This window comes from Oncorhynchus keta, unplaced genomic scaffold, assembly GCF_023373465.1.
Source record: "Oncorhynchus keta strain PuntledgeMale-10-30-2019 unplaced genomic scaffold, Oket_V2 Un_contig_3941_pilon_pilon, whole genome shotgun sequence".
Classification (NCBI taxonomy): domain Eukaryota; kingdom Metazoa; phylum Chordata; class Actinopteri; order Salmoniformes; family Salmonidae; genus Oncorhynchus; species Oncorhynchus keta.
The window spans coordinates 55,453-66,322 of NW_026287516.1; the positions used below are offsets into that span (position 1 = coordinate 55,453).

A 10,870-nucleotide genomic window follows, 5' to 3' on the forward strand; every position below is an offset into this window, starting at 1 on the left:
GTCCTAGCCCGGTTGGTTTCCTGTATGTCCTAGCCCGGTTGGTTTCCCGTATGTCCTAGCCCGGTTGGTTTCCCGTATGTCCCAGCCCGGTTGGTTTCCCGTATGTCCTAGCCCGGTTGGTTTCCCGTATGTCCTAGCCCGGTTGGTTTCCCGTATGTCCTAGCCCGGTTGGTTTCCGTATGTCCTAGCCCGGTTGGTTTCCCGTATGTCCTAGCCCGGTTGGTTTCCAGTATGTCCTAGCCCGGTTGGTTTCCTGTATGTCCTAGCCCGGTTGGTTTCCTGTATGTCCTAGCCCGGTTGGTTTCCAGTATGTCCTAGCCCGGTTGGTTTCCTGTATGTCCTAGCCCGGTTGGTTTCCCGTATGTCCTAGCCCGGTTGGTTTCCCGTATGTCCCAGCCCGGTTGGTTTCCGTATGTCCTAGCCCGGTTGGTTTCCTGTATGTCCTAGCCCGGTTGGTTTCCTGTATGTCCTAGCCCGGTTGGTTTCCTGTATGTCCTAGCCCGGTTGGTTTCCCGTATGTCCTAGCCCGGTTGGTTTCCTGTATGTCCTAGCCCGGTTGGTTTCCGTATGTCCTAGCCCGGTTGGTTTCCCGTATGTCCTAGCCCGGTTGGTTTCCCGTATGTCCTAGCCCGGTTGGTTTCCCGTATGTCCTAGCCCGGTTGGTTTCCCGTATGTCCTAGCCCGGTTGGTTTCCGTATGTCCTAGCCCGGTTGGTTTCCCGTATGTCCTAGCCCGGTTGGTTTCCCGTATGTCCTAGCCCGGTTGGTTTCCCGTATGTCCTAGCCCGGTTGGTTTCCTGTATGTCCTAGCCCGGTTGGTTTCCGTATGTCCTAGCCCGGTTGGTTTCCCGTATGTCCTAGCCCGGTTGGTTTCAGTATGTCCTAGCCCGGTTGGTTTCCCGTATGTCCTAGCCCGGTTGGTTTCCCAATACTGAATGAACAGGTATTTTAACTTAATATAATACATCAATAAAATCTATTTAGCCTCAAGTAAATAAAGAAACATGTTCAATTTGGTTTAAATAATGCAAAAACAAAGTGTTGGAGAAGTAAAACTGGTATGTGCTATGTAAGAAAGCTAACGGTTAAGTTCCTTGCTCATGTAACAGTATGGTTTAGACCTGTCCCCTCGCCCATACCCGGGTGGAACCAGGGACCCTCTGCACACATCAACAGTCACCCCGGCATGGTTACCCATCGCTCCACAAAAGCCCGGCCCGGAACCACTACTTCAAGGTTTCAGAGCAAGTGGTCACCGATTGAAACTCTATTTAGCCGCACCACCGCTGACTAGCTAGCAGTTTCACATCCGTTACACTCAGAACATGAGAAATGAACACTGTTGGTTCCTTTTAACATGAGTCTTCAATATCCCCAGGTAAAAGTTTTAGGTTGTAGTTATTATAAATTATAGGACTATTTCCCTCTATACCATTTGAATTTCATTAACCTTTGATTATTGGATGTCTTGTAGGCACTTTAGTATTGCCAGTGTAACAGTATAGCTTCCGTCCCTCTCCTCGCTCCTCCCTGGGCTCGAACCAGCAACACAACGACAACAGCCCCATGAAGCAGCGTTACCCATGCAGAGCAAGGGGAACAACTACTTCAAGTCTCAGAGCGAGTGACGTTTGAAACGCTATTAGCGCACGCTAACTAGCTAGACATTTCACTCGGTTACATCAGCCTCATTTCGGGAGTTGATTGGCTCTAAGTCATAAACAGCGCAATGCTTTCACAACGAAGAGCTGCTGGCAAAACGCACGAAAGTGCTGTTTGAATTAATGTTTACGCGCCTGCTTCTGCCTACCATTTCAGTCAGATACTTAGATATTGTATGCTTGTATGCTCAGTCAGATTATATGTAATGCAGGACACGCTAGATAATATCTAGTAATATCATCAACCATGTTTAGTTAACTAGTGATTATGATTGTTTTTTATAAGAAGTTTAATGCTAGAGCAACTTACCTTGGCTTACATTTACATTTAAGTCATTTAGCAGACGCTCTTATCCAGAGCGACTTACAAATTGGTGCATACATCTTAAGACATCCAGTGGAACAGCCACTTTACAATAGTGCATCTAAATCTTTTAGGGGGGTGAGAAGGATTACTTACCCTATCCTAGGTATTCCTTGAAGAGGTGGGGTTTCAGGTGTCTCCGGAAGGTGGTGATTGACTCCGCTGTCCTGGCGTCGTGAGGGAGTTTGTTCCACCATTGGGGGGCCAGAGCAGCGAACAGTTTTGACTGGGCTGAGCGGGAACTGTACTTCCTCAGTGGTAGGGAGGCGAGCAGGCCAGAGGTGGATGGCTTACTGCATCCGCGTAACAGGCAGGCTCCTTGTGGAGTGCAACGAGAGAGAGGCAGGTCGTTATTGTGTTGGACTAGTTAAATGTAAGGTTGCAAGATTGGATCCCCCGAGCTGACAAGGTAAAAATCTGTCGTTCTGCCCCTGAACGAGGCAGTTAACCCACCGTTCCTAGGCCGTCAGTGAAAATAAGAATGTGTTCTTAACTGACTTGCCTAGTTAAATAAAGATATATATTTTTTAAATTAAATCAGCAAATCGGCGCCCAAAAATACAGATTTCCGATTGTTATGAAAACTTGAAATCGGCCCTGATTAATCGGCCATTCCGATTAATCGGTCGACCTCTAGTTACTACTGCATTGTCAGAACTAGAAGCACAAGCATTTCGCTACACTTGTATTAACATCTGCTAACCATGTGTATGTGACAAATAAAATTTGATTTGATTTGGGGCGGCAGGTATCTGTCATTCTGCCCTGAACAAGGCAGTTAACCCACTGTTCCCCGGTCAAAGAAAATATTTAACTGACTTGCCTAGTTAAATAAAGGTTAAAAAAAAAAAAATATATATATATAAAAATGTTTAACTAGCAAGGCCATTTTAGACTCCGGTTGGGGGATTGCTGTTGTTTTCAGTGTAGCTGTTCACATGATCCCATGCAGCAGCTCTTAGGGTTATGATGTGTTATGTAGCCCAGGCTGGGATGGAGCTGGAGGCTAGAGAGTAGCAGCTAGTTCCCATGTCATAATGGACCTCTTGTTTCTTGTGGGTTTGGAGCACAAAGCTGCCTCAAGAATTCTGCCTTTTCACCCAGAATGTTGTTGCAACAGGAAACAGTCTCTGCTCTCTGGCCTAGAATGGTCTTCTGCACCGTGCAGTAACATACTGCTGGGCTAGGGCTGGGATAGGGCTAGAGCTAGGGAAGGGCTAGGGCTTAGGCTAGAGCTGGGCTAGGGCTGGGATAGAGCTAGAGCTGGGCTAGAGCTAGGGTAGGGCTGGGATAGGGAAGAGCTGGGCTAGGGCTTAGGCTAGAGCTAGGGTAGGGCTGGGATAGGGCTAGAGCTAGGGTAGAGCTGGGCTAGGGCTTAGGGTAGAGCTGGCCTAGAATGGTCTTCTGCACCGTGCAGTAACATACTGCTGGGCTAGGGGTAGAGCTGGGGTAGGGTAGGGCTAGAGCTAGGGTAGGGCTAGAGCTAGGGTAGAGCTAGAGTAGGGCTGAGCTAGAGCTAGGGTAGAGCTGGGCTAGAGCTAGGGTAGAGCTAGGGTGGGATAGAGCTGAGCTAGAATAGAGCTGGGGTAGAGCTGGGGTAGAGCTAGGCTGGGATAGAGCTGGACTGGAGCTAGGGTAGAGCTGGGCTAGAGCTGGGCTGGGCTAGGGTAGAGCTTTATTGGAGCTAGGGTAGAGCTGGACTGGAGCTAGGGTGGAGCTGGGATAGAGAAGAAACATGACACAACGTCTAGGGGGGATTTGGGATTGGGCTGGGGGCCGAGATGAGAGGGGATCAAGAGAGAGAGGAGGTAAAGGAATAGGGGAATCAGAAAGGGAAGTAGGGGAAGGGGGTGTTTTAGCCAGTCCCTTTATGGGGTGAGGGACAGGCTGTTAACTTCCCTCTCCTATTCCTCCCACCCTTCAGGTCAGGCATCTGGTTGGCTGGCCCTGCTTCCTGTCCGGGTAAGGCCTGCCCCTGTGGAGCCACTAGCATGCAGTTCCTCTGTGTGTCCATGGGGTGGAGCTGCTGAGCCATGGATGACTTCACTACCAATGACTTCACCACCAGAACATATGGCACCAGCGGCCTTGACAACAGACTGCTGTTTGGAGAAACCTCTGCTACGTGTGTGTGTGTGTGTGTGTGTGTGTGTGTGTGTGTGTGTGTGTGTACGGCTGTTGCGGGGACCATATTACCGCCACACCCACAGTCTTGAGTCTCCTCTTCTGCACTCTGGACATGCGTTGGTAGTACCTAACTCACTAACAACCATCAGGTCCTAATGGCTCCATGTCCCCTAACCATCGGGTCCTAATGGCTCCATGTCCCTCTAACCATCGGGTCCTAATGGCTCCATGTCCCTCTAACCATCTAATGGGTCCTACCATGTCCCTAATGGCTCCATGTCCCTCTAACCATCGGGTCCTAATGGCTCCATGTCCCTCTAACCATCGGGTCCTAATGGCTCCATGTCCCTCTAACCATCGGGTCCTAATGGCTCCATGTCCCTCTAACCATCGGGTCCTAATGGCTCCATGTCCCTCTAACCATCTAATGGGTAACCATCGGGTCCTAATGGCTCCATGTCCCTCTAACCGGGTCCTAATGGCTCCATGTCCCTCTACCCATCGGGTCCTAATGGGTCCTCTAACCATCCCTAATGGCTCCATGTCCCTCTAACCATCAGGTCCTAATGGCTCCATGTCCCTCTAACCATCTAATGGGTCCTAATGGCTCCATGTCCCTCTAACCATCAGGTCCTAATGGCTCCATGTCCCTCTAACCATCAGGTCCTAATGGCTCCATGTCCCTCTAACCATCGGGTCCTAATGGCTCCATGTCCCTCTAACCATCAGGTCCTAATGGCTCCATGTCCCTCTAACCATCAGGTCTAATGGCTCCATGTCCCTCTAACCATCGGGTCCTAATGGTCCTAACCATCAGGTCCTAATGGCTCCATGTCCCTCTAACCATCGGGTCCTAATGGCTCCATGTCCTCTAACCATCAGGTCCTATAACCATCAGGTCCTAATGGCTCCATGTCCCTCTAACCATCAGGTCCTAATGGCTCCATGTCCCCTAACCACGGGTCCTGGCTCCATGTCCCCCTAACCACTCTGACATCAATGACAATCAAACACTTATCATCACAACAGTATCATGCTTTTACAACTCACCTCACTGTGATGATCAATTTGAAGAAAGAAGTTCAACAGCAGGTTGAACCAGTTTATAACATGGTCGTTGTGGATGCTGTTCCAAAGCCCAACACAATGAAATGGACAGTGCTTTCTAAAGGTGATGATTAATTCAGAACACCCATAGACCATCTGACAGCTCATTCATAGGCCTGTATATGAGCCCCCCCCCCAAAAAAAAAAATAATTAAAATAATGATTGTGCTGTTGTACAATACATATTGCATATTGCACATGATTTTAAACTGATTTCAGATGTCTTTGGTACATAACTGGTCAAGCCTCTACTCCAACATGTCTATTCATGAGTCTGGGAGAGAACGGTCCCACAGTTGACAGTGCATGTCAGAGCAAAACCCAAGCCATGAGGTTGAAGGAATTGTCCGTAGAAGGAGAGGATTGTGGTCGAGACACAGATCTGGGGAAGGGTACCCAAACATTTCTGCAGCACTGAAGGCTCCAAGAACACAGTGGCCTCCATCATTCTTAAATGGAAGAGGTTTGGAACCACAAAGACTCTTCCTAGAGCTGGCTGCCCGGACAAACTGAGCAATCGAGGGAGAAGAGCCTTGGTCAAGGAGGTGACCAAGAACCCGATGGTCACTGACAGATCACCTAGAGTTCCTCTGTGGACATGGGAGAACCTTCAAGATGGACAACCTTCTCTGCAGAACTCCACCAATCAGGCCTTTATGGTAGGTTGGTCAGACGGAAGCCACTCTTCAGTAAAAGGCACATGACAGCCCGCTAGAGTTGGCAAAAGGCACCTAAAGACTCAGACCATGAGAAACAAGATTCTCTGGTTTGATGAAACCAAGATTTAACTATTTGGCCTGAATGCCAAGCATCACGTCTGGAGGAAGCCTGTCACCATACCTACTGCGAAGCATGGAGGTGGCAGCATCATGCTGTGGGGACGTCAGGCTTGAGGAAAGATGAATGGAGGAAAGTACCTTGAGGAAAACTGCTCCAGGACCTCAGACTGGGGCAAAGGTGCAACTTCTGGACAAGTCTCAATGTCCATGAGTGGCCCAGCCAGAGCCTGGACTTGAACCCGATTTGAACATCTCTGGAGAGACCAGAAAATAGCTGTGCAGCGACGCTCCCCATCCAACCTGACAGATCTTGAGAGGATCTGCAGAGAAGAATGGGAGAAACTCCCTAAATACAGGTGTGCCAAGCTTGTAGCGTCAAGACCCAAGAAGACTCGAGGCTGTAATTGCTGCCAAAGGTGCTTCAACAAAGTACTGAGTAAAGGGTCTGAATACTAATGTCAATGTTATATTTCAAATGTTGTTATTGTAGCAAGTGTATATCTAAACCTGTTTCGTGCTTTGTCATCATAGGGTGTTGTGTGTGGATTGAGGGGAAAAAACTATTGAATCAATTGTAGAATAAGGCTGTAACCTATCAATGTGGAAAAAGTTGAGGGGTCTGAATACTTTCCAAATGCACTGTATTAGTGAAGACCAGATGAAATTGCGAATAGTCAGATGGGTGACAATATGATCAGTTGATGAGAGAACCGCATGTGTAGCCTCAGGCAAGGAACAGAGGGCGAGCTTTCTCTGCAATGTTCTCAAATTATCAACAGCCCAGTCACATCAAGCAGCCCAGCCCATATGTGGTGTTTTTCTAGGTCATTCTAAGGTTTGTATCATTCAAAACTACAGTTGCCAAATAACTCTGAACCTAGGGTATAGGACCTGTTTCAAATAACTGAACCTAGGGCATAGGACCTGTTTCAAATAACTGAACCTGAGGACCTGTTTCAAATAACTGAACCTAGGGGTATAGGACCTGTTTCAAATAACTGAACCTAGGGCATAGGACCTGTTCCAAATAACTGAACCTAGGGTATAGGACCTGTTCCAAATAACTAGGGTATAGGACCTGTTCCAAATTACTCTGAACCTAGGGCATAGGACCTGTTTCAAATAACTGAACCTAGGTATAGGACCTGTTTCAAATAACTGAACCTATGGTATAGGACCTGTTTCAAATAACTGAACCTAGGGTATAGGACCTGTTTCAAATAACTGAACCTAGGGTATAGGACCTGTTTCAAATAACTGAACCTAGGGTATAGGACCTGTTTAAATAACTGAACCTAGGTATAGGACCTGTTTCAAATAACTGAACCTAGGGTATAGGACCTGTTCCAAATAACTCTGAACCTAGGGCATAGGACCTGTTTCAAATAACTGAACCTAGGGTATAGGACCTGTTTCCAAATAACTCTGAACCTAGGGCATAGGACCTGTTCCAAATAACTGAACCTAGGGCATAGGACCTGTTTCAAGTAACTGAACCTAGGGTATAGGACCTGTTTCAAATAACTGAACCTAGGTATAGGACCTGTTCCAAATAACTCTGAACCTAAGGTATAGGACCTGTTCAAATAACTGAACCTAATAGGACCTGTTCCAAATGACTGAACCTAGGGTATAGGACCTGTTCCAAATAACTCTGAACCTAGGGTATAGGACCTGTTTCAAATAACTGAACCTAGGGTATAGGACCTGTTTCAAATAACTGAACCTAGGGTATAGGACCTGTTTCAAATAACTGAACCTAGGGTATAGGACCTGTTCCAAATAACTCTGAACCTTGGGCACAGGACCTGTTCCAAATAACTCTGAACCTGGGGTATAGGACCTGTTTCAAATAACTGAACCTAGGGTATAGGACCTGTTTCAAATAACTGAACCTAGGGTATAGACCTGTTCCAAATAACTCTGAACCTAGGGCATAGGACCTGTTCCAAATAACTGAACCTAGGGTATAGGACCTGTTCCAAATAACTGAACCTAGGGTATAGGACCTGTTCCAAATAACTGAACCTAGGGTATAGGACCTGTTCCAAATAACTCTGAACCTAGGGTATAGGACCTGTTCCAAATGACTGAACCTAGGGTATAGGACCTGTTCCAAATAACTGAACCTAGGTATAGGACTGTTCCAAATAACTCTGAACCTAGGGGCATAGGACCTGTTCCAAATAACTGAACCTAGGGTATAGGACCTGTTTCAAATAACTGAACCTAGGGTATAGGACCTGTTTCAAATAACTCTGAACCTAGGTATATGACCTGTTCCAAATAACTCTGAACCTTGGGCATAGGACCTGTTCCAAATAACTCTGAACCTAGGGTATAGGACCTGTTTCAAATAACTGAACCTAGGCATAGGACCTGTTCCAAATAACTCCGAACCTAGGGTATAGGACTGTTTCAAATAATCTCCTGAAACCTCGGGTATAGGACCTGTTCCAAATTACTTTCTGAACCTAGGTATAGGACCTGTTTCAAATAACTGAACCTAGGGTATAGGACCTGTTTCAAATAACTGAACCTAGGGTATAGGACCTGTTCCAAATAACTCTGAACCTAGGGGCATAGGACCTGTTGCAAATAACTGAACCTAGGGTATAGGACCTGTTTCAAATAACTGAACCTAGGGTATAGGACCTGTTCAAATAACTCTGAACCCAGGGCATAGGACCTGTTCCAAATAACTGAACCTAGGGTATAGGACCTGTTCCAAATAACTGAACCTAGGGTATAGGACCTGTTCCAAATAACTCTGAACCCAGGCCCATAGGACCTGTTTCAAATAACTGAACCTAGGGTATAGGACCTGTTCCAAATAACTCTGAACCTAGGGGCATAGGACCTGTTCCAAATAACTGAACCTAGGGTATAGGACCTGTTCCAAATGACTGAACCTAGGGTATAGGACCTGTTCCAAATAACTGAACCTAGGTATAGGACCTGTTCCAAATAACTGAACCTAGGGTATAGGACCTGTTTCAAAATAACTGAACCTAGGGTATAGGACCTGTTTCAAATAACTCTGAACCTAGGGTATAGGACCTGTTCCAAATAACTTGAACTGTGGGTATAGGACCCGTCTCAAATAACTCATAACCTAGGGTATAGGACCTGTTCCAAATAACTGAACCTAGGGCATAGGACCTGTTTCAAATAACTGAACCTAGGTATAGGACCTGTTTCAAATAACTGAACCTAGGTATAGACCTGTTTCAAATAAACTCTGAACCTAGGGTATAGGACCTGTTCCAAATAACTGAACCTATGGTATAGACCTGTTCCAAATAACCTGAACCCAGGGCATAGGACCTGTTCCAAATAACTCTGAACCTAGGTATAGGACCTGTTCCAAATAACTGAACCTAGGGTATAGGACCTGTTCCAAATAACTGAACTCTAGGTATAGGACCTGGGTTCCAAATAACTGAACCTAGGTATAGGACCTGTCTCAAATAACTGAACCTAGGGTATAGGACCTCTGTCCAAATAACTGAACCTAGGTATAGGACCTGGTCCAAATAACTGAACCTAGGGTATAGGACCTGTTTCAAATAACTGAACCTAGGGTATAGGACCTGTTCCAAATAACTGAACCTAGGGTATAGGACCTGTTCCAAATAACTGAACCTAGGGCAGGGACCTGTTTCAAATAACTCTGAACCTAGGGTATAGGACCTGTTTCAAATAACTCTGAACCTAGGTATAGGACCTGTTTCAAATAACTCTGAACCTAGGCATAGGACCTGTTCCAAATAACTCTGAACCTAGGCAGGACCTGTTCCAAATAACTCTGAACCTAGGTATAGGGGACCTGTTCCAAATAACTCTGAACCTAGGTATAGGACCTGTTCCAAATAACTCTGAACCTAGGGTATAGGACCTGTTTCAAATAACTCAACCTAGGTACAGGACCTGTTCCAAATAACTGAACCTAGGTATAGGACCTGTTCCAAATAACTCTGGAACCTAGGTATAGGACCTGTTCCAAATAACTCTTGAACCTAGGTTATAGGACCTGTTCCAAATAACTCTGAACCTAGGTATAGGACCTGTTCCAAATAACTCTGAACCTAGGGTATAGGACCTGTTCCAAATAACTGAACCTAGGGTATAGGACCTGTTCCAAATAACTGAACCTAGGTATAGACCTGTTCCAAATAACTGAACCTAGGTATAGGACCTGTTCCAAAACAACTCTGAACCTTGGGCAGGACCTGTTCCAAATAACTGAACCTAGGGTATAGGACCTGTTTCAAATAACTGAACCTAGGGTATAGGACCTGTTCCAAATAACTGAACCCAGGGTATAGGACCTGTTCCAAATAACTGAACCTAGGTATAGGACCTGTTCCAAATAACTCTGAACCTAGGCATAGGACCTGTTTCCAAATAACTGAACCTAGGGTATAGGACCTGTTTCAATAACTCTGAACCTAGGGTATAGGACCTGTTTCAAATAACTGAACCTAGGGCATTTGAAATGATCCGCCGCATTTTGTTGCAACCCCTATTACCAGCCTGTTCAACCTGTTCGTATCGTCTGAGATCCCCAAAGATTGGAAAGCTGTCAGCGGTCATCCCCCTCTTCAAAGGGGGAGACGCTCTAGACCCAAACTGTTACAGACCTATATCTATCCTACCCTGCCTTTCTAAGGTGTTCGAAAGCCAAGTTAAACAGATCACCGACCATTTCGAATCCCACCATACCTTTCCGCTATGCAATCTGGTTTCCGAGCTGGTCATGGGTGCACCTCAGCCACGCTCAAGGTCCTAAATGATTTCATAACAGCCATTGACAAAAGACAATACTGTGCA

The 10,870-nt window shown here is 46.3% G+C and overlaps 2 long non-coding RNA genes across 5 annotated transcripts; one reads left to right on the forward strand and one right to left on the reverse strand.

Annotated features, from left to right (window-relative positions):
* The first annotated feature begins 4,421 nt into the window (after positions 1 to 4,421).
* On the forward strand, positions 4,422 to 5,104 carry LOC127924308 (uncharacterized). Of its 3 annotated transcripts, none has more exons than XR_008117608.1 (3): positions 4,422 to 4,545; positions 4,782 to 4,913; positions 5,050 to 5,104. It is a non-coding gene; the product is annotated as an uncharacterized LOC127924308 (long non-coding RNA). The 3 variants fall into 3 exon arrangements; XR_008117610.1 differs by having other exon boundaries at positions 4,782 to 4,880; XR_008117607.1 differs by having other exon boundaries at positions 4,815 to 4,913.
* Positions 5,105 to 7,671: 2,567 nt separating this feature from the next.
* Positions 7,672 to 9,733, reverse strand: LOC127924309 (uncharacterized). 2 transcript variants are annotated; one of them, XR_008117612.1, is made up of 5 exons: positions 9,696 to 9,733; positions 9,584 to 9,630; positions 9,153 to 9,218; positions 7,981 to 8,100; positions 7,672 to 7,711 (listed from the first exon to the last, which is right to left on the reverse strand). It is a non-coding gene; the product is annotated as an uncharacterized LOC127924309 (long non-coding RNA). The 2 variants fall into 2 exon arrangements; XR_008117611.1 differs by having other exon boundaries at positions 7,691 to 7,810.
* Between the last annotated feature and the right edge of the window lie 1,137 nt (positions 9,734 to 10,870).